General features: G+C 54.3%; 1 protein-coding gene and 1 non-coding gene across 3 annotated transcripts in view; one reads left to right on the forward strand and one right to left on the reverse strand.

The window, feature by feature from the left end:
* WDR25 (WD repeat domain 25) overlaps positions 1-27,828 on the forward strand; it is a 125,725-nt gene that overhangs the window by 20,149 nt on the left and 77,748 nt on the right. The gene's annotated exons all lie outside the window — the stretch shown is intronic.
* LOC132535488 (small nucleolar RNA SNORD47) lies at positions 11,046-11,121 on the reverse strand. Its single transcript, XR_009547286.1, has one exon. It is a non-coding gene; the product is annotated as a small nucleolar RNA SNORD47 (small nucleolar RNA).

Below are 27,828 nucleotides of genomic sequence, written 5' to 3' on the forward strand. Positions count from 1 at the left end.
GATCAGCGTCGAAGAAACAAGAGCACAGAGGCCCCCCGAGTCCCCCCCTCCCTGTGAAGAGGAAAAGGCCCCGCTTCTGTCATCCCTAACCACTAACCTGCCCCGCTTCTGTCATCCCTAACCACTAACCTGCCCCGCTTCTGTCATCCCTAACCACTAACCTGCCCCGCTTCTGTCATCCCTAACCACTTTGCTTTCCCCTCTCCTAGACTGTGGGGCCTGAGGCAGCCCCACTGGGGATGCCACCCACACAGGCCGGAGAGCAGGAGGCAGCTGGGACCCCCACTGCCTGCCTGCAGATGGCCCCTTCCAGAAGCTTCTTCACTCATTCCATCTAAGGGGTGCACCTTGCCCTCACGGCAGAGCGCGCTGCAGCTTGACTCGTGGGGTGACAGCTGGCTGCAGACACCGTTCTGGAAGTGACCACATGGCTCTGCTTTGCCAGGCGTCCTGGATCCACCACCAGGCCTGTCCACCAAGCCTGACACGGCCCCGAGTCCCTCCCCCAGCGGGCCGGCTCGAGCTGGCGGTGCTGGGGAGCAGGCGTGTTCTCTTCTCTCCACCACCTCTTCCCACCCCTTGCTTCCGCTTGGATTGTTTCTTTTTCTAAGCCTCTTTTTTTTTTTTCCCTTTAAAAATCTGTGTTTCTGTTGTCAGACACGTAAACTTTTTTCCTTCTTAAAGTGAAGTGTTTACGGATAAGCATCCTGCCCCATCTCCATGCCACATTACAAGAACTGCCGTCTCCTCTCGGGGGGCTGGAGCAGGCCCCTTTCTTCCTTTCTTCTGCAACTCTTGGGCCTTTGAAAGCTGCCCTGTCTTTTCTGGAGGGTCCCTGGCTCCCCCAGACTCTTTGGTCTTTCCTGTCTTGGTGTCTTCTGTGCTTCACGTCAGAGACATTCTGCTGCCCGGATCCCGGGGGCTGGGAGATGGTGTCAGCAAGGCTGCACCTTGGGTGGGGCATGTGGCCACAGGACCCCCACTTGCCAGCAACTCTGTCCACTGTCACCTGGGAGGGCCGTCAGCACCCTGGGTGGCAGGCAGAGCAGCCCCGTGTTCAGTATGCACCTCGCACGCTGCCTGACACCGGCCCGCGGCTGTCACCGCACAGCCAGGCCCCATCCCTCTTGGTGGCCGCAGCCTTGGGCGTGTGGCTCACACCATCACTCATGTGTAAGTGTGGCAGCTCCTGACCCCGGCCGTGGAGAATTATTACTTCTTAAGGCGCGCTGATCTAATGGCTTCTACTCTGAGAACCAAATGAGTTCATTTCTGTGCAGCTCCCAGCACCGGCCAGGCACCTCGCTCATGCTAAGTGAGGCCTGCGTGGGGGACGGGCCGTCCATTATCCGTGCTGGGCCCCTCTGGGGACAATTTACATGCTAACAGCCTCGCCACCCCTTCCTGAGCCAGGGACTAAGTGTCTCGCTGCTGCAGCATCTTATTTTTTTTTTGGTACAGAAAAAAGCAGGCCTTTTTTTTTTTCTTTCTCTTCCCATAGATGGGCCTGAGGGCCACTCCTTTGGTCACCATCATGGGGTGTCCTCCCCAAGGGCAGGCGATCACCCAGAGGTGACCTACACTTGGCAGTGGCCGGCCAAAGCCAGCTCTGAGGCTGGCCTCCCTCCACCTCTCCCAGGCCAAGCTGAGGGCATTGATCATGGGTTGGGGGGCACCCTGGTTCCTGCTGTTCCCCCCGACCCCTAGAGCCACCTCTGACGACTCAGACGGACCTTTCTGTTGCCTGTTTTGCAGGACCACTCCAGTGGGCTGTCCACACCTTTCCCTCCCTAAAGAAATGCAGGCTTCAATCATAAAGGACACGCACACACACTGGAAAAACCCAAAAGGTTTTTATAAAGGGGGAAAAGAAGACAAAAACAAAAAAACCATCTCTGTGCCGAGGCTGTGACTTGACCCCTGGTACCTTTGCATCAGCTTTCAATGGAAAGCTTGGGACTTGAGTTTGTTTTTTTTATTTATTATTATTTTTTTTAGCTTTTGAAGTGTTTTTTTTTTTTTCACCAAATTTAGGAATTTTTACTTTTTTTTTTATTGTTGTAGTTATTGATGTTGTTGTTGGACAGAGCAAAATGGAGAGAGGAGGGGAAGACAGAGAGGCTGAGAGACCGACACCTGCAGACCTGCTTCACTGCTTGTGAAGCGACTCCCCTGCCGGTGGGGAGCCGGGGGCTCGAACTTGGATCGAGACTTGAGTTCTAACGGGACAGATAATTCTCTCCCCAGCTGCCCTCCACCCCTAGGCTCACCGTCCAACTGCTCCCAACACAGTGACCCATCCCAGCTCCCATCAGTTGGCGAAGCGCATGGACCGGTGTAAGGATCCCGGTTTGAGCCCTGGCTCCCCACCTGCAGGGGAGTCACTTCACAAGCGGTGAAGCAGGTCTGCAGGTGTCTGTCTTTCTCTCCCCCTCTCTGTCTTCCCCTCCTCTCTCCATTTCTCTCTGTCCTGTCCAACAACGACGACATCAATAACTATAACAGTAGTAAAAAAAAAAAAGGCAACAAAAGGGGAAAATAAATAAATAAATATAAAAATTTTTTTAAAAGTAAGAAAAGAAAGGTTAGCATGTGAGACTTTAACCCATGACTGTATGTCTGTGCCTAACTGCTGCCCTCTGGGATACAGCGGGACAGCATCCGGCAGCAGGGTCCCCAGCCTCCTCAGGGCCAGCTCCCAGAGGGGCTTTAAGCTACCAGCTGCACCCTTCCATCCACCGCGCTGTTGTGTTGGGGAGGGGGCGTACTGGTGACAGTGGTATCACAGCCCAGCCCTGGAGTGGCTCTGTGTGCCACACCCTCCCATGTGGTCAGGGTTCTGGGGGGGGTCAGCGGCTTAGCGGCGAAAGGGAAGCTCTCTGTCTGCTCACGCACCCCCCAGCACTCTCTCCACACCTCACACACACGTGTGCACACGCACCCCCCAGCACTCTCCACACCCTGCTGATTTGGGGCCCATGTGCGTTTCAGGGGGCACACACGCAGACCGCCTTCCCGCATAACAGGCTTGTCGACCCCGCAACAGCCCCCTCCCCGCCCCTGCCTCCGTCCTGGTCTCCCCTGCGTCTGAGGAGGGCCGTTCATTGTCGCCGGGTCCATGATCCCGCATGGAGTTGATTAACTGTAATTTACTTAGCGTCCTCGGGCACTGAGGGGCTCCTCATTCTTGCTATTACAGATAGCGCTGAAGTGGTTCTCTCCATGCATGAAACCCCTTTTCTGCTGGATTATTGCTCGTGGATTAATTCCCAGAAGTGGGACTGCTGGGTCAAAGGGCTGCCATTCCCCGGGCCTGGCTCCATCTCCTGTCAGATTGCTTTCCGAAAGGGTTATTCCAATTTGCAGCGCTGCCGCGAAGCCGGGTAATCAGCAGCTATCCCACCTCACTATCATGCCTGGAACTCTGCCTACCGCCCCTGGGGTGGGGGTCCGAGGCCCTGAGCTAAGTGAACGTGATCTATAATTACTTAGACTAACACCAAAATCGCTTTCAGCACAGTTTTAACCTGCTGACTTGAGAATTCTAATTTGCAGACGGGCGAGCATGGAGCAATTCTGCTGTGGGCCCTCTGGTCTGGGCTGGACAGGCCCCCCACCCCGAGCCCCCGGCTCCCCTGCCCCCCGGCCCAGCTTTGAAAGGCACCAGAACCGGAGTGAAGACACGGTTTCAATATCGCTGTGGTGGGGAGACCGCTTGCTTTCTTCACGTCCCCTGCTCCTTCTAGCAAGTTCTGGGAGATGCTTGCAGATGGGGCAGAGGTGTGGGGCTGCGGGGAGTGAGGCTTGTCCCCAGGGCTTCTCGGATGCGTCTGGTGGCTGGAGGCCCACTCTGGTTCCCTCTGAGGGTACCAGGGAGACCGCAGCGGGGAGGCCAGCAGCGTGAGGGGGACTGTCCACAACTGGGGTCGGCTGGCTCTCTGCAAGCCCCATGGGGAGAGTGGCCCCAGAAACGGCTCCCGCCCCAGTGGGAAGAGGCAGGTGTGCGAGCCGGCTGGGTGGCCCCCTGCCCGTCAGTAATTGCCTCCCGGCCGCAGCCGCCCCGCTGGGCGGTCCAATTTGCCTCCGGTGCCTCGACTCGCCGAGCAGATCATCTGGGGTGCCTGTGAACGCTGGGCTCCCTATTTTCCAGCTCAGCGGCGTGACCTGGGCCTCGGCAGCTGGGATCCTGGAGGATGGGGCCGGCCGGGAGCCTCGCCTTGCTTTAGGCTGCCGCCGTCTGTCTGTCTGACTGGGGTGCCCACTGGGGCATCATTGCTGGCATTCAGCATCATGGACAGCATGCGGGTGAGGTGGCTCCTTGCCTTTTTCCTCTCTGAGATCAAAGAAACAGATGCAGGGAGGCTGCCCAGCCATGGTGCTCCCCACACGTGAGGCTCTAGGTTCAAGCCCCGGCTCTGCACTGCTAAGAAACAAAAACAGACCTCCTGTCTGTCGCGGGGCCGGGGAAGGTGAGGGGCAGGGGGCCGAAAGGACAGGGAGTCCCTGGTTGTGTCTTTCCACCTCTTCTTTGAAGAGTCTCTCATTTCAGGTGAGCTCAAGAGAGAAGCCAGAGCAGCACGCTGGCTCCTGGGGTGTTGAGCCCTCGGCATGCAGGGTCTGTACTCCACCAGCGGAGCCGGCTGCCGCCCAGCTTCACGCCTTGTTCCCTCCTGCCTGGGTTCTGGGAGGTGGTCAGATGACTGTGTGACGGGCGCCTGGCTGGCCGTCTGTGACTTGGGAAGGCCCCGCTGGGAACCCGGGGTGGTCGGGAGCTGTTGGCTTTGCTTCTTGTCTTTTGGTTCCAGGGAGAAGGTGGGGCATGCAGCAGGGCTTCTGAGACGTGTGTTTGGGTTGGTCTCACTCTCACACCGGGCCTTCTGCCCCCACCTGTAGGGGGCACACCTGGGGGTGGCCAGGTTCCAGCACACTCTGAGTTCACCTGCTGGGGCTTGGTCTTCAGGCTGGTACTTTTGTTTATTTACGGTTTCTTTCTAAATCATGTGCCCAGAGGGCCTTTGGGGAGGCTCGCTATGAGGGACAGTGGTGGAGGCGGCTGTTGTGGACACAGCAGAGTGGAGGCCCCCACGTGGGTGGCACCGGGCCATGCCCAGGTCCCCTCCTGGCTGCATGACCCAGTGGCTGGGGGAGCGGTTCTGTGGGGTGGTGGGGGCATTCCAGAGAGGTCTGGGTGGGCAGGGGCTGCAGGCCAGCTCACTCTTCTGACCTCGCTGTCCCTTCTGCCACCTGACGAGTGACACAGCAGCTCCAAACAGCGTGGGGGCTGTGCTGACTGGGGGGAGCACACTTTAAAAAAAAAATTATTTATTTTCCCTTTTGTTGCCTTTGTTATTTTATTGTTGTAGTTATAATTGATGTCGTCATTGTTGGATAGGACAGAGAGATATGGAAAGAGGACGGGAAGACAGAGAGGGGGGAGAGAAAGACAGACACCTGCAGACCTGCTTCACCGTCTATGAAGCGACTCCCCTGCAGGTGGGGAGCTGGGGGCTCGAAACAGGATCCTTCTGCTGGTCCTTGCGGTTCTCACCATGTGTGCTTAACCTGCTGCCTGACTCCCTGGGAGCACACTTAAAAAAAAAAAATTTATTTATTTATCTATTTATCTATTCCCTTTTGTTGCCCTTGTTATTTATTGTTGTTGTTACTGCTGTCATTGCTGTTGGATAGGACAGAGAAAAATCAAGAGAGGAGGAGAAGACAGAGAGAGGGAGAGAAAGACAGACACCTGCAGACCTGCTTCACCGCCTGTGAAGCGACTCCCCTGCAGGTGGGGAGTCAGGGGCTCGAACCGGGATCCTTAAGCCGGTCCTTGCGCTTTGCGCCACGTGCGCTTAACCCGCTGCGCTACCGCCCGACTCCCAAGGGAGCACACTTTTAAAGAAGTCTTACTTCAACTTTATTATTATTTTATCAGAGCTTTGCTGAGCTCTGGCTGGTGGTGGTGTGGGGGATTGAACCCAGGACTTTGGAGCCTCAGGCAGGAGAGTCTTTTTACAGAACCACTGTGCTGTGTATCCCAATGGAACACACTTTTTAATCCTTTCCCACACTGCTGTCATCAAGGAAACCAAACCTCTGAAAGGCTTTGAGCTCCCTGGCATATGAGACTCCCTTGGGCAGTGCTCTGCGGGACGGGGCTGCCCCTCCCCTAAATGGACCTTTCTGCCTGTCAGCAGGAGGCAGAAGCTGTTACTAATATGTTCTCCTTTTTTAAAAGTAATTTATTATGTTTTAATTTGATAGGATACAGAGAAATTTAGAGGGAAAGAAGTAGAGACACCTGCAGCCCTGCTCCACCACTCGTGAAGCTTCCCCCTGATAGATGGGAACCGGGGTCTTGAATCTGGATCCTTGTGTATGGTGATGTATGCACTCTACCAGGTGTTCCGCCATCCCTGTTCTCCTTTCTCAAGCTTCATGAGCCTCTGGGCAGACACAGGTGCTGGCGTGGGGTGGGACAGGGACACAGGTGATGGGCTGAGGATAGCCCCAGCGGAGTCAGGGAGAGTCACCCAGCCACCAACAGGTGGAAGGGCATTTTGGGCAGAGGGCACAGGCTGTGCCAACCCTGGCCGACGGCAGGGCGCTGCGTGATGCGATGTGGTGGAGCACAGACTTGGTTCTTGGGGTGCACGGGCTCCAATGGCCTCCCATACTCATTTGCTAGCAGGCTTGTTCTGGGGGCGCAGGGGGCCGCAGGATATGTGTGGGGGTGCGCCTTTTGTCCGGGCAGGGCTGGGGACTCTGTACTCAGTCCCACGCTGGGCGGCCTGTGTCCTGTAGAGTCACGCACAAGGCAAGCAGAAGGTTTGCGAGCTAATGAGGCTTAACACGGGCCCACTTATCGGGAGCCGATCGGTCTACCCCTCCACACTGGCCGTCTGAGATAACAGCCCTGCCATTCCTCTCTCGCCCGCAGCCCACCCTCCTTGTGGGCCCAGCCCAGCGCCCCCCACAACCTGCCCCCCAGCTCACAGGGAGAAGGCCCATCCCTTCTCACGGCTCTCCTGGGCTTATGGGGTAATTGAGTGGGTCTCCACGCAGACGTGCTGCACCTAGTAAGACTAGAATGTTCTTTCTGCTCGGAGAGGGGAGGCAGCCTGACAGGGTTCCCTCGGCCACCGAAGCTGCCCCTTCCCTGCCTTCTCTCCCCTTTCCTCCCCTCCAACTCCCCCCTTTTGATCCTGTCTTCTTTTCTAAATTGTCACCAGGGTTACTGCTGGGGCTTGGTGCCTGCATGACGAATCCACTGTCTCCTGTGGCCCCTGCTTTTTTCTTTTTGATAGAAACAGAGAGAAATGGAGAAGGGAGGGGAAGTGGAGAGGGAAAGAGGAAGAGACACCCCTGCAGGCCTGCCTCATCACTTGTGGAGCTTCCCCCCTGCAGGTGGAGGCTTGAACCCTGGGCCCTTGTGTGTGCTAACGGGTGCACTCAACCAGGTGCACTGCTGCCGGGCCGTGTCTTTTTCTGTCTTCCCTGAAAAGAATGATTTGTTTTTATGAGAGAGAGACAGAGCACTGCACAGCTCTGGCGTTAGCTGGTGTCTGGGACTGAACCTTTGGCCTCTGGGGCTTCAGGCTTGTGAATTGGTGCTATAACTTGTTGAGTGATCTTCCTGGCTCTTGTGTTAGTTTTTAAAAGATTTATTGTATTAATTCCATATGAGAGAGAGGTCACATTTTCATTTCATTTGTTCCATGTGAGACGGGGCTGGGAGAAACAGGACACCACCGTGGTCCACCTGGTGCCGGGCTTGACTCGTGACACCTCCGCCCCCCCCCCTCGCCGTCCAGTCCAACAGTGCCTCCCACCCCTGCGTGTCCTCTGTACTTCCTGTCCTGTCTCTGCTGTCTCTGTCTTTCCTCCGTCATCCCCCACCCCTCCCATTTCCCCGTTCCCTTCTCCCATCGCTTTTCCCGTGACAGTTCAGAGAAGCTGTTGCCATGGAAACAGAAAGCCAGCAGCCACTCCGCTCTGCTCTGCCTTCCGGAAGCTTCTGGGGACGATGACGCACGTCATGTGGGCTGGAGAAGTGGGCCTGGCCAGGCGGCCTGTGGCCCTCAGGGCCCCTGTGTTCCCCTAAGGCTGCACTGGCCACAGTCAGGTGTGAGAGACAGACATCTGTGCCCCAGGGGGTTTGAGACATGGGGGTCTGCTCCTCCACCATGCGATGAACACCCAGTAACCAGGGAAACCACCCACCAAGAGGGGCTGCAGGGCCCCGAGTCAGCTCACCCACACAGAGTGGGGGAGGGTCTCCAGTTTGCTGAATCAAGAGAGGAAGGGGAGACAGAGACAGAGATACACACGGGGCACTGCTTCTCCTCACTCGTGAGGCTTCCCTCCTGCAGGTGGGACTGGGGGCTCGAACCCGAGCTCCTGTGGTGATGTGAGTGCTTAGCCAGGTGTGCTACAGCCTGCGTCTCGATCGTACTTTGAAAGGATTTGTTATGAGAGAGGAGGGAGGAGAGAGAAGAGCACTGCTCGCGGCTCTGGCACAAGGTGGCACTAGGGGTTGAACGCGGGCCTCTGGTCTGCAGTGCTCAAAGCACCACTCTGGGGGGAGAGAGCGAGAGAGACTGCACACACGGTGCTGATGTGCCCTGCAGTGCTGCCTAGAGGGCTGGACCGGACGGAACCTGGTTTGCACTGGCAGTGAAGCAGGCTCCTCCTGGCGGAGCTGTCTCACCAGTCCCTGAAAGAGCATGGAGATACGCTTCCAAACACTTTGTTTCTTTTTTAAAGATATTCATTCATTCATTCATTCATTTATTTATTTATTCCCTTTTGTTGCCCTTGTTGTTTTATTGTTGCTGTCATTGTTGGATAGGACAGAGAGAAATGGAGAGAGGAAGGGAAGACAGAGAGGGGGAGAGAAAGACAGACACCTGCAGACCTGCTTCACCGTCTGTGAAGCGACTCCCCTGCAGGTGGGGAGCCGGGGGCTTGAACCGGGATCCTTACGCCGGTCCTTGCACTTTGCGCCACGTGCACTTAACCCGCTGCGCTAGCGCCATACTCCCAACACTTTGTTTCTGATTGACATGAGGGGAGGTGGGCAGGGAGAAAGAAGCCACCAGTGAGCCCCCCTCACACTTGCAAGTCCTATGCTCCACTGCTGCCTCCCCCACCCCACCACCGTGCTTTTAATTATTCTCCTTTTTTTTATTTATTTCTTTATTGAGGAATTAATGTTTTACATTCAATAGTAAGTACAATAGTTTGTACATGCATAACATTTCCCAGTTTCCCATATAACAATACAACCCCCACTAGGGCCTCTGAATCCTTCCTTCTTGGACCTGTATTCTCCCCTCCACTGACCCACCCCAGAGTCTTACTTTGGTGCAATAATTATTCTCCTGTTTTCCCCTTCCTTCCTTCCTTCCTTCCTTCCTTCCTTCCTTCCTTCCTTCCTTCCTTCCTTTCTTTATTATTAGATAGAGACAGAGAGAAATTGAGAGAGGGGAGGGGGAGACAGAGAGGGAGAGAGACAGAGACACCTGCAGCCAGGCTTCACTGCTTGTGAAGCTGTCCCCCTGCAGGCTGGAGACCAGGGGGCTTGAACCTGGGTCCTCATGCACTGTAATGTGAGTGCTTAACCAGGTGTGCCACCACCTGGCTATTCGGTTACTTTGCATAGAGGCAGGGAGAAATTGAGGGCAAATGGAGACAGGGAGAGATGGGGGTGGGTGGGGTGGGGAGTGGACGCACACACACCCCTGCTTCACTGCTTGTGAAACTTCCCTCTGCAGGTGGAGACCGGGGGCTTGAACCTGGGTCCATGAGCACTGTAATATGAGCGCTTGACCAGGTATACCACTCCCCAGCTCCCTATTGCTTTGTACTGATTGATTGATTGATCTGTCACCAGAGTTATCGCTGTGGCTCAGTGCTGGGAGTAACACTACAGACCCACTGCTCTTGGTGGCCATTTTTTCCTTTTTTTTTTTTTTGCTGTTCTTTTTTATTGGACAGGACAGAGAGAGCTTGAGAGGGGAGGTAGGGAGAGAGAAAGAGAGATAGTGGCAGATCTGCTTCACTCCTTGTGAAGCATACCCCCTGCAGGTGGGGAGCGGGGGTTGGAACCTGGGTCCTTGCACACACACTGACACCCCCACTGCTTTATTTATTTATTTTTAAAAGTATTTGTTTATTTTTGAGAGAGATGCAGATAGAAAAAGACACAGAGAGAAACACCAGAGCCCTGCTCAGCTCTGGCTTATGGTGGTGCGGGGGATTGAACCTGGGACTTTGGAGTCTCAGGCATGAGAGTCTCTTTGCAGAACCATTATGCTGTCTCCCCCTGCCCAACCACTTTATTTATTAATATTCTTGCCCAGACACTGCTCAACACTGGGGGTACGGGGGATGTGTCCCCGGGCCTCTGCGTGTGCCAGTCCTGTGCCATACCCCCGCTGTGCCAGCCGCCTTTTAGAGGCTGTGGGGTGGGAGGGGGCAGCGGGGGACCCTCAGCTGGTGTCCCGGGGGCCCTCCGTCTGGGGAGTGGGGTCAGCAGCCGCCTGTACCCAGGCTGTGCCCGCACCCTGTGTGTTATTTCTGGTGACCTGGGCTGCCTGGCCGCCCTCAGCCCTGAGGCCTCGCTGGCGTGCCACTGCTGTCCGCTTAGCAGGCTTTGCTGTCCCCACAGAGGGCACGTGGCAGCCCGTGTGTCCAGGTGGCAGCTCCTCAGCACTGAGGCCACACAGCCGGGCTCGGACCCTGTGCTGCCTACTCCCAGCCCCCCAAGGTCGCTCTGCTTGATGAGATCCCTGGACTGCTTTTTAAATGAGTGACTCAATATTGGTTTACAAAATTATAAGATAATGGGGGTATAATTCCACACTGTTCCCTCCACCAGACTTCTGTGTCCCATTCCCTCCATTGGAAGTTTCATTTGTTCTCCAAGATCACAAGCCACCCGTCATCTATCTCTGTCTATATAGATTTGCCCATTTTCCCTATGGTCCTGCCTTCTCTTCCTTTCTTTCTTTTTATTTATTTATTTATTTTTTTACTTAAGTAACCTCAGAGAAAAATGGAACGGTTTAGTATGTGATATCATTTTACTCATTTGGCAGAATCAGTGCATCACTGGTTCCTTTCTTTATTTTTAATATTTATTTATTTTCCCTTTTGTTGCCCTTATTTTATTGTTGTAGTTATTATTGATGTCATTGTTGTTGGATAGGACAGAGAGAAATGGAGAGAGGAGGGGAAGACAGAGATGGGGAGAGAAAGACAGACACCTGCAGACCTGCTTCACCGCCTGTGAAGCGACTCCCCTGCAGGTGGGGACCCGGGGGCTCGAACCGGGATCCTTATGCCGGTCCTTGTGCTTTGCGCCATGTGCACTCAACCCGTTGCACCACCGCCTGACTCCCTTTTTTTTATTTCTTTATTGGGGAATTAATGTTTTACATTCAACAGTAGACTCCCTTTTTTTAAAAAAATATTTATTCCCTTTTGTTGCCCTTGTTATTTTATTGTTGTAATTATTATTGTTGTTGTTATTGATGTTGTCATTGTTGGATAGGACAGAGAGAAATGGAGAGAGGAGGGGAAGACAGAGAGGGGGAGAGAAAGACAGACACCTGCAGACCTGCTTCACCGCCTGGGAAGCGACTCCCCTGCAGGTGGGGAGCCGGGGGCTCAAACCGGGATCCTTATGCTGGTCCTTGCGCTACCACCTGAATCCCCTTCTCTTCCTTTTTTTTTTTTTCCTTCTCTTCCTTTCTAAGTCATACCTCTTACTACTTCTGAGTGTCCTTCTTTCTTTCCTCTTCTCTCTCTCTGGGTCCTGATAGAATTGGGGTTCAGAGCCCTCTGGTCATCTTTCCCTAACATTTCCCCCCCCTCTAGGAACATAGACCAAAATTCCTAATTTAAATCTATTTTTTAAAATTTCACTTAATTCACTTATTATTGGATAGAGGCAGAAATTGAGAGGGGAGGAAATTAGGGAGAGGGAGAGAGACAGAGAGACCTGTATCTCTACGTCACCACTTCACCACTCATGAAGCTTACCTTCTGCAGGTAGGGACCGGGGGTTTGAACCTGGGTCCTTGCGCTCCGTAGTATGTGTGTTTGCTTAACCAGGTGCGCCACCACCTGGCCCCTGGACCGTAATTCTTTCTGGGGTGTAGAAGGAGGGAGTTCTGGCTTCTGGAATTGCATCTCCGTTGGACATGGGCCTCCGGCCCCGATCAAATCTACTGCGGTAAATTCCCGGGCTTTTAGCACTGCGATTATTGACACCCTGGCTCCGGGGAGGGCGAGTAAGAGTTAGAAAGATTCAGGTATTATTTGTGGAAGTGCAACAAGATTTTCATTAATGGGGGGGGGGGTAACAAACACAAGCCCCCCCCTCCCATCCGGGTCTAATGGCTTGTCTGCTCCGGAGCGTTTTTCTTCATAGTCATTTGGCGCTTATTTGAATAACGCCCTTTCCGCAGTGACTTTCCCTGGAAGCACCTTGGCGAGTGAATGAATTCCCCCACAACCCACACTGTTTCTAGCCCGTGGATGTGACTTAAGTTGATAATGGACCCCATGCAGCAGCTGGGAATGGATGATAATCCAGAGTGTTTCTGTTATTGTTGTTTTTATTTTTGAAGAAAGGTCTGAAAATTAGCCTGGTAAATCTCAGTGGGATCTTTGCAAATCAAAGAATATCTGCGTTAAAAACAACTTTCAGGAAAGATGCATGGCAATGAATAAAACATCAGTGAGTGAAAATAAGCGCGTTTAATTATTCAAGTAGAAGTAGTAATTTAAACTAATTATTGCTTGTGGATTTCATAATTCAGTTTTTGTCTCGCAGTAATATTTCCTCTGGGCCTCTGGGAGTGCCGCGGCTGTTGCCTTGCCGGGGCGGGTGGGGGGTCTCCCTGCCTCCTTGGCCTCAGCCGCATCCCCCACCCAATCCTAATCCGGCCCCCAGAGGCCTTGGTCCCCCCTTACTCCACCTAATCCTCATCTGAGTCTCAGAAACAGCTTCTCCAGGTGTCTGCTTGCTGTGGGAGTCTCAAGAGTGTCCTGCCGCCCCTTTGCATCCAAGTGTTTGAAAACAGGAACCTCTTTCCTGGGGACCCCCCCCACCAAGTCCATGCCCCTCACAACACCCCCGGGGAGGTCTCCCTCTAGAGGAGTTGATCCCCCCATTTAAAATGTTTATTTATTTATTTTTAATACTTTAAAATATTTATTCCCTTTTGTTGCCCTTATTGTTTTATTGTTGTGGTTATTGTTGTTGTTATTGATGTCATCATTGTTGGATAGGACAGAGAGAAATGGAGAGAGGAGGGGAAGACAGAGAGGGGGAGAGAAAGACAGACACCTGCAGACCTGCTTCACCGCCTGTGAAGCGACTCCCCTGCAGGTGGGCAGCCGGGGGCTCGAAACAGGATCCTTACGCCGGTCCTTGCACTTTGTGTCATGTGCGCTTAACCCGCTGCGCCACTGCCCAACTCCCTAAATAAAGACTTTAAAAAGGCCCCTAGAAACAACAAAAAAGTTCAGGTACATGTTTTTCTTTTCCTTTTTTTTTTTTTTTTTGCTTTGTTTAAGAGGAAAAACAAAAAACAAAAAGCATGTTTCTGTGAGGGGTTGGAAAGTGCTTGAGAGCATCAGAAGCCGGAGCTGTCACCCTGCTTAGGAGGCCTGCTCCAGGGACCCCTCCCCATGCCCTTGGTCCATCTATGTCTCTCAGACCAGAAGCCACTGTCCCCCAGATGAGGGGGTGGGGTGGGGGCAGGGGGTCTTTCATGGCGTAGGCTCCTGGGAGGGCCTCCCACACCTTCTCCACGCTCCTGCCTGGGGCGCGGCTGGAATTAGTGAGAGCTGAGAAGTACTTTTGCTCAACTGTGCCAGCCTTTTAAACCCAGCCATTACCACTGTGCCCATGAATACGAGTAATGGCAGGGGGCTTCTGAGCCTCTTCATTGCACAAACGCCGCCTGGTCCGTCTCCACAATTCCAGTGAATTATTACTCTCCCTGTTAGGAAGGCAAGGGAAAGCTCTCTATCTGTTCCTTCTCCTTCCCAAGTGCTCTCTGTCGCAAGATAGTGACATCTGCTCTCCTGACACGAGGTGGCCATTATTACCTCTCTGTAATGACACATCCTCCCAGCGCGCGCCCAGCAGCCTCCCGGCCTTCCTGTCAAGAGGCACAGCCTTCAGTTCAGCCACTTTCGCCCTTCCTGTTGTTATTACTTTTTCCTAAAAAAAGCAGCCCTGTGACTCCACTGCTGTGATCTGGGCAGCGAGTGAGTCATCTCTGCATGAAGTGATTACGGTGGACAGGGACAAGACAGGTGGGTCACGGGGGATGGCGAGAGCCAGGAGCCAGCTGCCAGGGGTCGGTGCCCATGTATGGCTGTGCATTTGCCAGCTGAGCCCCCAGGCATGCAGCCTTTGGCTCCTCATTGGGGGAACACAGAGGCTTGGCTGTGGTCTCCAAAAGGCCTCTCTAGAACCTGGGGTCTCTGTGGCCTCTCCATCAAACTCCTCTCACTTTGGTGGGGGTAGACAACATGATGGTTATGCTCAGAGACTCTCATGAATGAGGCTCTGAAGTCCCAGGTTCAGTCCCTCGCACCACTATAAGCCAGAGCTGATCAGTGCTTTGGTTAAAAAGAGAAAGGCGAGGCAGGTGGTGGTGCACCAGGCTAAGTGCATATATTACAGTGCGGTGCAAGGACCCTGGTTCAAGCCCCTAGTCCCCACCTGCAGGGGGGAAGCTTCAGGAGTGGCAAAGCAGGGCTGCAGGCGTCTCTCTGTCGCTTTCCCTCTCTATCTCCCGCTGCATTCTCAATTTCTCTCTGTCTCTAAAAAAGAAAAAAAAAATAAAGTAAAACTCTTCTCACTTTGGAAAACAGAACGCTCGCCAATGTATAAGGAGGCTGTGTGGCTCCACGTCACTGTCCGTGTTCCAGGAGTCCTTCTCCTGGCCTCAAACCCAAGGCCGCCCTGTGCGCGCAGGCTCACTTGTGCCCACCCTTCCCAGACCACCGGGTCCTGTCCGTATCTTGGTCGCAGTCAGAGAGAACACGGGGAGGCGTGTATCTCCCTGCACGTGTGTTTCTGCTCCTTGTCTGCCCAAGCGTCCCAAGTGGGACACTCTGTACTTGCCTTCCCTAGAGGCTACACCCGTTCTCATGCCCCCAACTACGGAGGTGAGTTCCCAGCACCATCTCCTGGTCCTTGTGATGCAGGTCCGAGTCTCGCAGAGGTGAGATGGTATCTCTCTGTGGGCTTGGCTCGGATCTCCCTAGTAATCAGAGGTGACGGTTTTTCCTCTCAGAGGGTGAGAGACAGGTAGGAAAGAGGGGCAGACTGAATGAAGAGAGACTCGACAGCATTGCCCCGTCACTTGCAAAGCTTCCCATAGTGGGTATAGACCTTTCCAGGGGGGACAAGCCATTCCTCCAGAGTCCATGACTCAGCTCTGGCCTTTGGTGGTGCTGGGATCCAGCCTGCTCGTCTCCCATGCAAGTCTCTTGTCCTCCCACTTCACGTTCTCTCTTGCCCTAAGGAACACGTGAACTTGTGGCCGGGTGCTGGCGCACCTGGTTGGGTGCACGTGTTACAGAGCACAAGGACCCGGGTTTGAGTCCCCGGTCCCCACCTGCAGGGGGAAAGCTTTGTGAGTGGTGAAGCAGGGCTGCAGGCGTCTCTCTGTCTCTGTCCATCTATACCACTCTTTTCTGTCTCAATTTCTGTCTCTATCCAATAAATAAAGATTAAAAAAAAATGAAAGGAACACGTGAACCTGATAGAGACTTCAGGAGCTCTGAGAAGCAGTGCAGGTAAGCTGGGTGTCCCTGCCCCGTCCTGCTGCGGATGGCGCTCCTTCCTGGCTGTGCCCCGAGCTTCCAGCCCAGTGCCAGGACACACTGCGGATTTGAGCATTCTGACCACTTTTCCACCCAAGCCAGAGTTTTGGCCAGAAAGTTAAGGAGTGAATTAGAGGTGACAGATGTAAGCCTCTGTTGCGACCCGGGTTGGTTCCAGAAGAATCTGAGCAGACTTGTCTTGGAACCCTGCTGCTGTCTGCTTGAGGCCTCGGGGAGCCCCCCTGCCCTCTCTCCCGTCCCCAGATCTAATGCCTGGGGCCACTCAGCCTGCCCAGTCAGCAAGATGGCAGCCTGGGTGATGCCCAGAGTTTGGCACAGGCCCCCTTCCCTTCCCCACCGCAGAATAAAGGAGGATGAGTGTGTGTCCTCCTGCACTGACGTGAAGTCGATGTGAAGGCATGAGCCCATCGACAGACTGCTGGTGAACCCCACTTGGGAGAGAAAGGCTGTTGCCCCAAGTGGGGCTGTCTGGAACGAACCAGCTCCCCCCATCTAATTGAAAGGCACATAAAGCACTTGGCCCTCGGACTTCTGTCGAGATGATTGTGGCAATCAGTATTCCAGTTTGCTGGGCTGGCAGCTTCCAGGGGGGAAGGATGGATGGCAGACCTCGGGAAGCTCTGCCAAACAGAGCATTAAGTTAATTCCTGTTGGCCCGGCTTCTGGCTGGCCGTGTGAAGTGCCCGGTGCTGAGTGCCCGGCTGGCATGGAGCTTGTCCTGGTCTGTCACCAGAACTCAAGGTGGCCGTCCCATGATTCCATTTCACTTGTGCTGTGTTCTCACCATGTGCCCAGCTCAGTGCTGAGCGCACAGTGGGGCCATTATAGCCGTGGGTGGTACTTGGGAATGAATCTAGAACCTCTCTCAGACAGGGTACTGCTGAGCTGTGTCCCAGTCCAGTTTTTAATTCTGTAATAATAATAAAAAAGAGATTGAAATGAAATAAAAAAATCTAAGGAGAACTAAAATAAAATTAAAATCAAAATTCCACTTTACCATCCGTGGAGCTCCCTGGGTGCTGTCCTTGGTGCTGAGAGACCCCACAGCTCTGTCCACCCTCCATGGGCCTCCCTGGGTGTTGTCCATGGTGCTGAGAGAGGAAAGGAACCCCACCTCCCAACCCTTCTCCACCATCCAGTGAGCTTCCTGGGTGCTGTGCATGGTGCTGAGAGAGGAGAGATCCCTATAGCCCTGCTTCACTCTCCATGGGGCTCCCTGGGTGCTGTGCATGGTACTCAGAGAGGAGAGACCCTACAACCCAGCCCACCCTCAGATGGACGGTGTGCCCTGGAGGCCTGGGCTGTCAGCAGGCCACAGTGCACAGAAGGGTTTACACCCTCAAGTGACAGCTGTGTTGCTCATGCTTTTGAGTCTAGCATCTTATCAACTGTACCATCTCCAGGACCTCTAAAAATAAAAACAGGGCTGGAGAGAGTGTATAATGATTATACACTAACTCCTGCCTGAAGCTCTGAGGTCCTAGGTTTAATCCCCAGCGTGACCACCATCAGCCAGAGCTGAGTAGGGCTCTGGTTAAAAAAAAAAAAAAATTAAGGACAGAAATAGAATAGCACTCTAATATGTCCAGTGGTACTGGGTGAGCACAGGCCAGAAACTACCCGCTGTATCACCTCCTCAGCTGTCTTTTTCTCTTCTCCTTTATTTTAATATTTATTTTTTTTCTCCCTTTTGTTGCCCTTGTTGTTTTATTGTTGTAGTTATTGATGTCGTCGTTGTTGGATAGGACAGAGAGAAATGAAGAGAGATGGGGAAGACAGAGAGGGGGAAGGACACCTGCAGACCTGCTTCACCGCTTGTGAAGCGACGCCCCTGCAGGTGGGGAGCCGGGGGCTCGAACCGGGATCCTTATACGGGTCCTTGTGTTTCGCACTATGTGCGTTTAACCCACTGCGCCACCGCCTGACTCCCTTTTTCTCTTCTTTAGCATTTATTTATTTATCTATTATGAGAGATGAGCAAGAGCAACACACACACACACACACACACACACACCAGGGCTTTGCTCAAGCTCTGGCATGTGGAAGGTGCTAGGGATTGAACCTGAGGCCTGCCTTCCTGTCCTGACCATGGGTGCTGTGCTCCAGTGGACAGAGCTAGTCGCTCAGCTGCGCCAAGTGCCCTTGCACTTCCTGTCCCCTGCTGCCAGGGTGAAGGACTCGGAGGCTCAGGGACAGTCTGTGAGCCGGGCATGGCCGGGGGACAGGCAGGGCTGCATGGCGTCAGCAGAGCTGTGGAGGCGGCGAGGTCAGAGGACCTGCTCGGGCCCTGCCAGGGAGGAGGCTGGATGAGGGCCGAGCAGAGCCTCTGACGGGGCAGTGGCATGGCTCAGCACAGGCTTGTGGTTCTCCTGGTGTCCCGTTGTCCTGAGGAGAACAATTTGAGGTTGTTCTGCATGTGCTCACCTTTTTTTTTTTAATTTTGTATTATCTTTATTTATTGGATAAAGACAGCTAGAAATTGAGAAGGAAGGGGGATGACAGAGAGGGAAAGGAAAAGAGAGACACCTGCAGCCCTGCTTCACCACTCGTGAAGCTTTCCCCCTGCAGATGGGGACGGGGGCTTGAACCCCCGTCTTTGCGCGTGGCAATACGTGTGCTCAGCCAGCTGTGCTACCACCCGCCCCCCTTTTTTTTCTAAATAAAGATTTTTATTTATTTATTTGAATGAGAGAAACACAGGCCAGAGCCCTGCTCAGCTCTAGCTTCTGGTGGTGCTAGGGACTGAACCTGGGAACTCAGAGCAGGCCGTCTTCCCTTCCGGTATGGTGGAGTCTGGGCTCAGGATAGGCAGCAGCTTCCTGGGGCGGGCCGGTGCCCTTGGCTTCTGGGCAGCCTCTCCGGTGGCCGTGCTGGGACCTGGTGCTGGTCACTGCTTCCTCCCCAGCACGTCCGTAGACCTGCCGCCCCTCAGCTGTGAGGCCGTCAAGAGCGGGGGGGCCACACTTTCACGTGGCGCCAGGCATCAGACACCCACTTTCAGTAGACGCAGCGTTATGGTCTTCAGCCGGGCACAGGGGCTTCTGGGCAAATATGTATGGGGGGTGGGGGGGTGTTGCAGGAAGGCCCCTGGGTTGGTGCAGAGTTCAGAAGCAGAGGGGAGGCAGCCCTGCCCGTAGGGAAGGGAGTCGCCACCACGCAGACAGCCATGACAGCATGGACTGGCATGTGGACCCTGGGGTGAACATGTGGACACAGAGCCTGAGGTGGAGTGGAGGAGGGCAGGAGACAGCGGGGCAGGTAGAGTGCACACCTTTGCACCAGCAAGGCCCACCACGTGGGGGTGCCCTGGACAGCACCCAGGGAACTGCGGGGATGGTGGGGCTGACATTCCCTGACTTTGGACACTTTCCTCGGCCTGCCTCCTTGTCGCAGAGCCCTGAGATCAGAGGAAGAGACGGAATTCAGTTTACAGGCCTCGCCAACACCCTCGTGAAACCCACCCTGACGTAGGTGGTGTCCGTCCTGTTTGGCCAGCGTGGCTTGTGTGTGTGTGTGTGTGTGTGTGTGTGTGTGTGAGAGAGAGAGAGAGAGAGAGAGAGAGAGAGAGTGTGTGTGTGTGTGTGTGTGTGTGAGAGTGTGTGTGTGTGTGTGTGTGTGTGTGTGTGTGTGTCCCGATCTGTGCAGATGTCAGGCTTCCTGTGAAATGTCCAGGGCCCACGGGCCCCAGATTGAGCCCCTCACTCCCTCTGCGCTGTCTCTGTTCCTGCCGGTGCCCCCGGCCGCCCCCACCTCCCCCAGTCCTGAGACTGGAGGCTTTTGAGTGTTTACGTAGGCCTGCATGCAGCCCGGTGACGCAGCTAGACGCCGGGAGCTTTCGGTGACTCATCAGACCTTTTCCAAACACTGATATTTTGCGGCTCTGAAGGGACGAAAGCAATTAGCAGCTGATGCCCGCAGACGAGCTGGCTCTGTGTGCAGACCCGCGGCTGGGCTTTTTCTGTTCCTCCACGGGTTTTTTTTTTTTTTTTTTTCCTTTCCCCTCTTCCTCTTCGTCTTACAAAGCTATGTGTGAATTATTTTCTCTTTAATGATGTTTGTTTTCTTCTGATTCTTAAAATAATGGCTGCTCGTTGTAGCAGGTACATAAATGCATTAAATAGGAAAGAACGCGCATGAGTTATTTCCCCATTACAGTCTGATTAAGCACGTCTTGCGAGCACAGAGGGAATAATTGGGAACACTGGCCTTGTTTTATTTGAGGGGCCTGTGCTTTGGGGGCAGTGAGTACCCCGCAGAAATGGCTCTTTGGGGGCTGCTTCCAGGGAGGGTGGGCCGGGGGGCTTCACACATCCAGGCCTGCTCCCGGGCCGGCGAGCCCAGCCTGCCATTGTACAGGTGAGGGGTCTGAGGCCTCGGCGCTGGGCCAGGCACAAGGTGACACGTGGCCTGGGGTGAGCCTTCTTGCTTCCTGACTCGGTGTTGGTGTTGCGGTCAGAATACGAATCAGCTAGGCAGAGTGGAGTTCACAGGCAGATGTCACTGAGCAGGCTGCACCCCCCGGCCCCCCGAAGCTGCCCAGGGGGTCCCGAAAGGGTGTCCTTTGGAGGGGTGGGGACACCTGCTCAGATGCGGAGTCAGAGCTGGCCGCTGCTGCTGAGCCCTGGGTGTATGAATAATGAGAAGAAATTAGGCGAAGGCCGCCCATGCTGACACTGATGTATTAGAGCGCCCAGTAACTTTCTCCAGGAAATTGGAACAGGAATCCCTTTCAATTGAATTTGCAGCTGCAAATAGCGAGCCCGGGCGTCCTGATGCCAGTTAAGTAAGCGGCCTCCCGAGGGGAGTCAGGCTCTTTAGGGAGAAGGGTTAATGTGGGGGCCCGCTAATAAATCGTTCCTCTCAGCTGTTGTCTGTTAAGACGTGAGCAAGTGGTTTGACCCCTGAGGAGACACCCCTCCATCCTCAGAAGGTTATGATTAGATTTTTGGGGGCCCGGTGCTGGCTCTGCTGCCTCCACCTCGGCTTGCCTCCCCTGTCTTGTTTGTGGGAGCTGCCAAAGGTTGCCGTGTCTGGAAGTTCTGTGCTTTGAAAGGAGACCGTTCTGGGTCAGAGCCCTTCTAAAGTTCCAGAAGGGAGGGGGTCAAAACTCTGTGTTATAAAAAATATATTTGGGGTGGGGGTCCACAGCATAATGGTTATGCAAACAGACTCTCAGGCCTGAGGCTCCAAAATCCCACGTTCAATCCCCCCGCACCACCGAAAACCAGAGCTGAGCAGTGCTTCTGGTCAAAAAAAAAAAAGAAAAAAGAAAAAAGAAAAGGATTTGTAATGAGGGCAAACAGAACATCGCCCTGGCCCGGGAAGTGCGGGGGGGGGGGGGGGGGGGGGGGGCCTGAACCTGGGCCTTGCCTGCAGGCCCCGCCCTCCCCTAAAGGCTCTAGGTTAGCAGAGGTTGTAGGGACCGTAGCCTCTGAGACCAGGAGCAGCCCAGAGCTGCTGCCTTTGGTCGGCCTCGGCACCACCAGTCCCTTTCCGGGTGGTGGGGTCTCTCTGGGAACTTTTTCTGGAGTGTGGGCACACTCGAGGGGCCTCCCAGGGGAGGCTGGAGGGCCTAGGAGAGGGCCCCTCACCCTGGGGTCCAGAGGAGCATGGGCTCTGCTCACTACAGCCAACTTACAAGGGCCCGCTGGGCACCAGGCACTGTGCCCAAGCCAGCTGTGCCCAGCTCCCAGCTAGTAGATTAATTCACTCATTAACAAGCCGATTGTAGCCAGCAGGGGGTGGGGTGGGGGCAGGCAGGCGGGGGTGCTGGTATGCTGCAGGGGGCAGCTTGCTAGGCAGACCTGAGAAAGGAGATTATCCTCGAGCCTGTAAGAAGGTCTCCAAAGGCAGGATACTCTTAACACGTTTGAGTGAGTGATCAAAGAAAGTTTGGTTTTTTTAATTGGTGATTTAATAGTGGCTTACAAGATCATAAGACAGCAGGGTCCAGCTCCACCCTGCACCCACCACACAGCTCTGTGTCCCACCCTCCCAGCCATCAGCACTCAGTTCTCACCACCGAGTCTGCACACCTGCAGTCAGCCTGTAATTCTCTGTAATTTCTCATTTGGTTGCTGTGCTTAACCACCTCCAGTTCTGTCCATTCTGTCCCAATGCATATGCTGTTTTTTTTAATTGTAAAGTAGTAGTCCTCTCCCTCCTCTCCCTCCTCTCCCTCCTCTCCCTCCTCTCCCTCCTCTCCCTCCTCTCCCTCCTCTCCCTCCTCTCCCTCCTCTCCCCCCTCTCCCCCCTCTCCCTCTCCCTGTCGGATGCAGCACGCACCGCACCACACGGGGGAATGAGCAATGCCACGGGCTTCTGCAGATGGAGAGAGCAGGAGAGCCCAGCTCTGCAGCTCTTGTGGTGCTGTCCATGGTGCTCCCATGTGGTGCTGGGACAGACTCAGAAGCCTCTCGCCTGCAGGCCTGAGCTCTAACTGTGGAACATTCTCCCGGCCCCTACAGCCACACCCCCAACAGAAGCCTGTCCTGGGGCGCAGAGGGCACTCGTCTGGAGGCGCCTTGGGGAAGCATAGCACTTCTGCATTGTCACAAGAGGTGACAGTAGGCCTTGCTGTCCTCATGGCCATGCGCCCCCACAGGCAGGCTTTTCCCGTTTCTCTCAGTCAGAGCTTCTAGCTGCCCCCCACCCTGAGTTTTCAAGAGGTGGGTTTTTAAGGTGGGAAGCTGTGAAGGTTGTAAACTAAAAGAAGGTTCAAGGCACAGGACTAACCTTGTCGCATGTGGTTCCCACGCACCCATCCTAGCGGCTGCCAGAGGAGCATGCCCCCCCCCCCATCAAGGGACTGAACATCCCAGCACCCCAGAAAGTTCCGGGTGTGCTTTCCCCGGCGGCCTGTTGAAGAGGATCTGCTCTCTGTCACTGTGGAATTCGGTTTCTCAGAAATGGAATTACACGCATGTAATGTTTGGGGCCTGGCTTCTCTCACTTGACGTAACGTGTTTGAGACATCTGCTGCGTGTGCGTTAGTTAGTCCACTGGTCTGCTGCTTTTCATCACTGAGTACTAGTCCACAGGATGCCCACGCCAGCTTGCTGACCCATCCGGTGTTGATGACCGAGTGGGCATTCGTGGTCAGGGGCGGTTAGCCGTGGTGCTCCTGCCAGGGGCTGTGGCGCCTGCTTCGTGCTTCTCCTTTGTGAGAGAGGGCCTCAGGCACAAGAATCTGTTTGCATAACCATTGTGCTATCTTCCCCTGCCCGCTTCTCCTTTGTGAACAGATGAAGCTGGCACTTGGCGTGAGTTCTGCAGCCGTAATCACAACCACTTGGAGCATATTCCGGCCTCCAGAGAGAGACCCCAGAGTCACTCAGCAGCCACTCCCAAGCCCCACCCATGAGCCCCTCAGCCCAAGCAGCCACAGGCCCTTCTGTCTCAGTGGTTCGCCTGTGACTGCAGCTGAACAACAGCTGGTCCTTGAGGCTGACCTCCTCCACCCAGGATAGCAGTCTCAGGACTGTTTATGGTGTACCAAGTATCAGCACTTCATTCCTTTTTTTAAAAAATATATTTCTTTATTTCCTTTTTGTTGCCCTTGTTGTTTTTATTGTTGTTGTATTTATTGTTATTGATGTCGTCGTCGTCGTTGGACAAGACAGAGAGAAATGGAGAGAGGAGGGGAAGACAGGGAGAGAAAGACAGACACCTGCAGACCTGCTTCACCGCCTGTGAAGCGACTCCCTTGCAGGAGGAGTCCCTGGCTCCTTGGGGAGCCAGGGGCTCGAACTGGGATCCTTCGATGGTCCTTGTGCTTTGCGCCACTTGTGCTTAACCCGCTGTGCTACCGCCCACTCCCCATTCTTTTTCTTTACCGAGTAATATTCCCCCCATGTGAGTCATGGATATACTATTTTAATAATGCAGTTATCATCTGGTGGACAGTTTGTTTTTGTTTTTTACCACTTTGGGGTTATTATGAGTAATGCTACTATGAATACTTCTGTACACTTTTTTTTTTGCCACCCGAGTTATAGGCGCCTGCACGAGGGGCCCACTGCCCCCAGAGGTTCTCCCTTTTCCCTTCCCTTCCATTCTCTTCCATCTCTCTCTCTCTCTCTCTCTATTTCTGTTCGTTTATTCGGTAGGATAGAGAGAGACTGAGAGGGAAGAGGAGAGGGACAGTGGGGGCCAGACAGCGCACACCGCTTGAGCGTGCACATTACCATGCTCAGGGACCCGGGTTTGAGCCTCTGCTTCCCATGAGCGGTGAGGCAGGTCTGCAGGTGTCTGTCTTTCTCTCTTCCTCTCTGTCTTCCCCTCCCTTCTCCATTTCTCTCTGTCCTAGCAAATAACAAAGCAGAAAGAAGAAGAAGAGGAGGAGGACAAGGAAAAAAAAGCCTCTGGCATCAGTGGACTTGAAGTGTTGACGCCGAGCCCAAGTGCTAGCCCTGGTAGCAGTTAAAGTAGAGAAAAGGGGAGTCGGGCGGTAGCGCAGCGGGTTAAGAGCAGGTGGCGCAAAGCACAAGGACCGGCGTGAGGATCCCGGTTCGAACCCCAGCTCCCCACCTGCAGGGGAGTTGCTTCACAGGCGGTGAAGCAGGTCTGCAGGTATCTGTCTTTTTCTCCCCCTCTCTGTCTTCCCCTCCTCTCTCCATTTCTCTCTGTCCTATCCAACAACGACATCAGTAACAACAACAACAACAATGAAACAAGGGCAACAAAAGGGAATAAATAAATAAATAAATAAATATTAAAAAAAAGAAAGTAGAGAAAAGATCCAGTGGTGAACTGAGACTAAACTCCAGTTTAGGGAACGGGGTTGTTCTGCATGTGGACGGCTCTGCCGAAACGTGGGGTGGACCTGAAATTGAATAAGGATCTTGTGTCCTGGTTTAAATTGTAACAATCAGGGGCTTTTTTTTTTTTTTTTTTTAATCTTTTCTGAAGTTCAGCACAGTGGAAGCATCACTTTTGATGAAATTGTCAACGTCACCCGACCACTGAGGCACCAATCTTTAGCCAGAGAACTCTGGGAGCGCATGAAATCCCAGGGGCTGGCTCAGTCTGTTGGCTGCAGTGCCAACGGCCATGCCATTGTAGGTGATGTCAGCAGTGGTGCTGTGGAGTAGCTAGTCAAGAATCACAAAGGAAGATGTTTCAATAAGGGATTATTTTGGGGAAAAAAAACAGAAAAGGAAAGAAAAATGAGAGACAGCTACAGCCCTGTCTACAGGTCCTGGAGCTTCCTTCCCAACCGCAGGTCTTGAACCCTGGTCTCTGGGCATGGGAGCGTGTATGCTGCTGCCCAGCGCCCGGGCAGTTTACGTATGGCCGTGCTTTCCTTTCTTTTGGCTTTTTACCCTCCAGTTTGACTGCAGAGCCCTGTGGTACCTTTCTGAGGAGACCATCTGACTGCTTTCTGGAGCACTGGCGTCACTTCTGAGCAGAGCCCCACACGGCTGTGCCCCCTCCCTGGCCCCCGGGCGTGCTGACGGGACTGACGCCTCCCTAACACAGCACATCTAGGCCAAGCTCCGATGCCGCCCAGATCATAAAGCACGGTCAGGGGGATGTGAGAGACACCTCTTCCAGGAAGGCCTCCAGGAGGGCCTCCATCCCTGCCAGCCCAGTGGCCCTGGCAGTTGACTCCTGGGCTTTGGACCCAGAGGACTCCCCTGGAGTGGCCATGGGGGGTGGGGTGACCTGGGGAGTCTGCAGAGGAAGTGGCAGGACACCCCAGCAAGAGTGCCCCTCACCCCTGCTGGGAGACCCTGGGTAAGATGGGATGCTCTGCCCCAGCTGGGACTCAGCAGCATTCCTGGGGGACAAGCCTGCAGGGACCTCCCAGCTCTACGAGGCCCGGGTACCCCTGGGAGACTCCACCTTGCAGTCACCTTGCCAGGCTGACTGTGGCCGTGGCCACACTGTGCCCCCAGCTCCTCGGGCACCCCCTGGGCAGGACACCTGTTGCCGCTGGTGGAGGTAGACGGGGGCTGGCGGCAGGTGCCCTCTCCTGGGAGGACCCCCATCCTGTGCCTAGAAGCTTCTGTGGGAGCTGCCTGTAGTACCTCCTCCCGCCGACAGGGGCGCTGGAGACCGAGCCTTGCAGCCGGTGTCCGGGAGGCTGGTGGGGGAGCTAGTCTGCACACGCAGCCTCTGTCTCCGTGCTACGTGACTTGTCATCACTCCACCCCCAGGGACAGGGACAGGGACAGGCTGTGGCGTCCCAGCCTTTGCTGGCTCTGCCCCCCTTCCCTCCTCTCTGTCATGGACACTCAGGCCCGGCCTGATCTCAGGGTCCCAGGCCCCTGCTGCTTCTTACGCCCACAGCTCTCGTTGGGGAGCACCTCACATACACCTGTTGGAGCCGACAGGTGTGAGCAGCGTAGCCGTGGCCCCAGCCTCGAGGGTGGGGTCTGGGCAGCTGGGGTCTCCTACAGAGGGAATGCAAGCCCCCTCCATGCTCCAGCAGGCCTCGGTGGTGGGGGGCACCCGACAGAGGTGGTGGGGCCTCTGCGTGCCACCCTGCCCTTGCAACGCCCGGCTCTAACATCTTGGCCATCTCTGCGGCTTCCCGGGCCCCCCTTTGCCCTCCTGCACCCCATTCTTCCTCCGCCCGCCCTTGGGCATGGCCTTCTTGGGGAGTCTTGTCTCTGCTGGACACCGTGAGGGGCTTATTCACTGCACCTGGGCAGCCCAGCCCAGCCCAGCCCAGCCCAGCCCAGCCCAGCACCCTGTCCTCTAAGGCAGAAACAGCTGACTTTCTGCTGAAGGGCTTGGCAGCCTGGCATTTCCCTTTCAGGAGCCAAGGCATAGCTTTGCAGGCATCTGCATTAATATCATAATTATCCTTTGGAACCTGTGATTTCAGACCCGGCGACAAGCGTTTTGCATAGCTGCAGCAGTGCAGGCAGGGAGGCGGGACCTCTAGTCTCGTTGCCCACAGGTGGTGTGACAGGCAGCTCCTGTCCACAGAGGGAAGCTCTGAGGCAAGGGCCCGGCGCTCACACCTCTCCCCTCACAGGCTCAGCGAACAGGCGCATTTGAAGCTGATGGCGATTTTCAGACTCTCTGCCCTTCCCGCTCTCCCTTCCTCCCTCTCTCCTTCCTTTCTTTTTTTTTCTTTCTTTTCTTTTTTTAAAAAATATTTATTTTATTTATTTATTCCCTTTTGTTGCCCTTGTTGTTTTATTGTTGTAGTTATTGTTGATGTCGTCGTTGTTGGATAGGACAGAGAGAAATGGAGAGAGGAGGGGAAGACAGAGAGGGGGAGAGAAAGACAGACACCTGCAGACCTGCTTCACCGCCTGTGAAGCGACTCCCCTGCAGGTGGGGAGCCGGGGCTCGAACCGGGATCCTTATGCCGGTCCTTGTGCTCTGCGCCACCTGAGCTTAACCTGCTGCGCTACAGCCCAACTCCCTTTTTTTCTTTCTTTATTGAGAGATACAGAGAGAAATAGAGGCCAGAGCCCTGCTCAACTGGCTGATGGTGCTGGGGATTGAACCTGGGTCCTCAGAGCCTCAGGTGGGAGAGTCTGTGTGCAGAACTATTATGCTGTCTCCCCAGCCCTGCTTGCTTGCTTGTTTCTTTATTTGCTGAATGGATACCTTGAGCATGTCATTTCACCACCCCTAGGCCCACATTTTTCCGAGAGAGAGACAGACAGACAGAGATACCACAGTACTGAACCTTCCTCCAGTGCAGGCCTCACACACGGCTCAGCCCAGCGAGCTATTTCACCAGTCAACCCTCTTTTCTTTGTGACCAGAGCTCTGCTCAGCTCTGACTTTATGGTGGACCTGGGGATTGAACCCAGGACTTTTGGTGCCTCAGGCATGAAAGTGTTTTGCCTAAAGCATTATGCTGTCTCTCTGACCCAATGGGTACATTAAAAAAATATAATTTTAAATAAAATTTATTTATTCATGGGAGAGAAGAGGAGGAGAAAGAATCAGAGCATCATTCTGGAAAAATGTTGGGACCTT

This window comes from Erinaceus europaeus, chromosome 22 (genome assembly GCF_950295315.1).
Source record: "Erinaceus europaeus chromosome 22, mEriEur2.1, whole genome shotgun sequence".
Lineage (NCBI taxonomy): Eukaryota > Metazoa > Chordata > Mammalia > Eulipotyphla > Erinaceidae > Erinaceus > Erinaceus europaeus.